The sequence below is a fragment of the Acanthisitta chloris genome, unplaced genomic scaffold, assembly GCF_000695815.1.
Source record: "Acanthisitta chloris isolate BGI_N310 unplaced genomic scaffold, ASM69581v1 scaffold21024, whole genome shotgun sequence".
Classification (NCBI taxonomy): Eukaryota; Metazoa; Chordata; class Aves; order Passeriformes; family Acanthisittidae; genus Acanthisitta; species Acanthisitta chloris.
The window spans coordinates 293-4,612 of NW_008667930.1; positions in this window are offsets into that span (position 1 = coordinate 293).

Genomic DNA, 4,320 nt, shown 5'->3' on the forward strand with positions numbered 1-4,320 from the left:
CTCTGGACTTGCTCCAACAGTTCCATTTCCTTCTTATGTTGAGGGCACAGGAATTGCACACAGTATTCCAGGTGGGGTCTCATGAGAGCAGAGTAGAGGAGAAGAATCACCTCTTTTGAGCTATTGCCCACACTCCTTTTGATGCAGCCCAGGATTCAATTGGCTTTCGGGGCTGCTAGGGCACACTGCAGCTCATGATGAGCTTCTCACCCACTGTCACTCCCAAGTCTTTCTCATCACTGCTGCTCTCAATTACTACCCCACTCAACCTGTAGTTGTGCCTCGGATTGCCATGACCCAGATGTAGGAACTTGCACTTCCTTTTGTTAAACTTCATGAAGTTTGCATATTATTATTCCTAATAATATGGTGTAGATATTTTACACCTCACTTGCAAGGTCACAGAGGAAAGAAGATACTTGGCAATGCTTTTATCATACTCATAAGCCAAATTATCCCACTCCTGCTGTTAAAGGGACTGATCTCCTTTTCTTTTTTTGCTCTTCTTCTTTTTGTTTTTTCTTTTTTAAATTTGCAGTTGAATTTGCCTATCATTTGCCAAAAGGTGTCCTCAGCAAAGCTCTCTCTCCCTCTTTGTAGTCTTGTGCCATGTACTGCATTGGCAATAGCTACTTTTGCCTGTAACATTTTGCAGTCCTTATTTTGCCAGTGTGACAGTAATTCCTTTTATATTTTTGATCCCTAATTCTAGCAAGGCACAGTGCTGACAATTTTGTCCCCCTGTTGCTTTCAATTTTTCCCCAGCAGGTCCATTTGGACTGCAGCTGCTGGACTCCGGGCCTGGGCCATGCATCCTCTCTTCCAGAGCATCTTTCCTATCCCATCTCTCTACTTGTATATAGTTGGTACAAATAGTCTGTCTCTGAGCTGTTTAAATTTCCTTTTGTCAGTTTTTCTTTGCCAAGCCATGTTTAAGTGGCCATTAATTAAATTAAATTATGTTTCTTCACTAGTATTTGTTGAGTACTCTTCAGGTTGCTTCTTCCATCTCTCTCAATGTGTATTTTGTAGCTCTCTTAATGTCTCACTCTCACTAGCAAGATATTTCCCAGTTAGTTTGTTATTTCATCTAAGCTTTAGCCTGTAACGTTTTCTATCTTATTTATATAGACAGCTGTCATTATACATATCTCATTTTCTATGGTATCTGCAATTGGTTTCAGCTATTTATCTCTTGCCTAACTCATGCAGTGATACTGGTAAGATTTTGATGGGTTCCTGGTCTTTCTAGCCAAGTCCCTTAGTTAACCTGTGCCATATTTGCTCCTATTTCAGAGTGACATATTCAGAAGGATTCAACTGACACCCTGCTGATGAATTTGCCTGGCCTCCCTGTGTCTCTGTGATGTCAAGATATGAGCATTAATTTGTATGTCTTTTCAGTCAAAAATGGTTAAAAGTAAATGCTTAGGTAACTAATGTGAAAGCTGTGTCACAGCCCTCCAGAGAACTGTTTTCATGGCATAGAGCTGACGCACCAGGATCATGTTAGAGACTGTGTAAGGCAGAGGGAGCCAAGCTGGTGCAGTCTATTCTGTGCTGTGGTATAGACCTTTCTAATATCTTTGGTTATGCACATTTGTTTAACCTTAGTGCCATTTCTGTTTCCTTTAAGGCAGTGTCTGCAGCTCTCGCCTGTGAATTCATTGTGTTAGCATTCTGCCTAGCATTTCACATTCTGTAAAAAACACCAGACGTGAAAAAGGCATCCTTTCCTTCATTAAATGGTTTCTCATATGCTACTACAGAGCAACCAGTAGAAATGAGGATAGTAAAAGAAAAAAATGACAGATACTCACTTTGGAAAATCTTTTGGCTTATGTACTCTTCCTTTACGTGTTACTTTTTGTTGTATTCCAGTAAAACACATGCTACTCCAGCATAGTTTCTGTATGTTCCCCCTACATAGACAGTACTTCCTACCATTTTGCCACTGATCTAATCCAGTGGTGAGATACAATTTCACATCATCTACCTTGAATTTCTCTTGGCATCAGTAAGAAAGGCTTCGTATTGTGTCAGAAGGGTTTTTGCCTTTTCATCATCCTTTCTGTACTTGGAGAAGCATACGACTAGCTTCAAACCACTCTAACACATTTGCTGTAAAGCTTCCAGCAAGAAACTTCTACATTGTAGACAAGCACCAAATTCTTCCTTTCCCATTTTCTTTCCATTAAGTACAGTCCTCCCCTCAGCCTGGGTACATGTTTTCCAATGTTTTTGTTGTGTGGTCTGCATTAAGGGTGGTAGTTACTAACTTCTACCTCCTGCTTTTTAGCCATTTTTTTCTCAACTTTTTGTATGTGATCTCATCTTCACTTTGGTTATTCAGAGCACTGAATTCATGCTTCACTGTCCACATTGCGAGGAGATTATTTGTATGTTGTTCTTTCCTGGGAAGAACTTTTCCAGTGTTCTTTATAGCAATTGTTCATAATTTAGTCTTTTATGATTCTAATGTGATATTTGTCTAAATTATCTCAAACTGTCTTATACCATGCTCTCAGCCATTTCCAAGCAACATAAGTGGCTGGTAACAGCATTATCCCCAGTATGTTTCATGCTGACTGTATTGACACAACTTGTTCCAAGTCTAGCTTTTCAAGGGATAAACTCTGCACAGGGAGGAGGAGAATTTTCTGCCAATTCATTGTTATTGATTTTTTACTATTTCCCCTGCTTTACATCCATCTGTCTTACGTTTTGTCTCAGATGAAAGTTAGATCTTCTGAAGTTTCTTTTCTTTCTTTCCATACCATCAGGATTTCACCTGGGTGCAACTTGTCATGTCATTAGCTGCTGTCCACTCAAGTCAGTTCTTACTTTTTCTTCAACTCGCACAAGGTGCTTCTTAGCCACACAAGGTGTCTTTTGTTTTCTTATTTCTATCTAGTACAGATTAATTTTGAATTTATGAAGAGTCTGCTTGTTAGAGAAGTTTTTCCACATACAATTTTTAATTCCTTGTGTATTTAACTGAGTGTTTGAAACTGATATTTTGGATTCAGATATTCAAGTAAAATTTGAGATATAATTGCAGCTAAGGAAAGATTGGCTGACATGAATGTAATAGTTAAGATCTGAGTTAGCAAACACCAAAGGACAAATTTAAATTCAATTTCAGCCTATAAATAATTTAGTAGAACATTAGGGCTTATCTTATTAATGGGAACCCCAAAGAGAGGTGGAACCGTAAATGCCATTTGTTTAGGCTTCTGGTTGTTTTAGGTGATAAATTAAGATCAGCAATGCCAGCTGGTATTCCTAGGATTTTTTGATCCCTATATGATCCTTGAAGTAATACAGCTACAGTAGATTTTCTTTCCTGGTCTTGGGGTACAATTCAGACACAGACTCGAAGTAATTTTTCAAATTTAGGGTCAAAGTGGCAGAAAGAAGCTTTAAATTGTGTATCACAAACTCTTCCTGGTTAGGGCTATTTAAATCTGTTATCTATAATAAGGTAAGACAGACAGTCATGCAAAATTACAATAAAATATTATTTTAAAAACCATGACATTTAGAAATGCTGGGGTAAAGACAGCAATTTATTGCTGTCAAAAATTAGTATGGTAACATGCCTAGATGGCTTTTGGAATAACTGTCATGATCCTCAGGAACATTTATTTCAATAACATGTATGGCTCCTAGAGGAAATACAGGCAATGCAATGAGCAGAAGATTCCAAATATCATTTAAGATGAAAAAATTAAAGTAGATGCTTACATTGCCTGAAGAAAACTAGCACAAAGACTTGATTGATCTGAATTTTAACAAAAGATAGCAGTCTTTTGAATGTCCTCATATAATTTGATTCAGACTGAGAACTGAAATCTCAGAAATTAATAAACCTTGAAGGGAACAAGTTTTCACTGCAGAAGATTCCAAATATCATTTAAGATGAAAAAATTAAAGTAGATGCTTACATTGCCTGAAGAAAACTAGCACAAAGACTTGATTGATCTGAATTTTAACAAAAGATAGCAGTCTTTTGAATGTCCTCATATAATTTGATTCAGACTGAGAACTGAAATCTCAGAAATTAATAAACCTTGAAGGGAACAAGTTTTCACTCACTAATATGTGGGATTATTCAGTTATAATAAGTGTCTAAAAGTGAGCAAGACAAATGGAGTCACAACCTTGAACTTAAGGAGAGCAAATAGTGGTTATTGGCTGAATCCAATGGGAGATGGCCGTGGCAGGCAAAGAAGAGCCCAGGGGATCTGGTTCATCTTCAAGGACAATCTCAACCAAGCACAAGACACATGCATTCACTTGGTAGAAAATTGAGCAGAG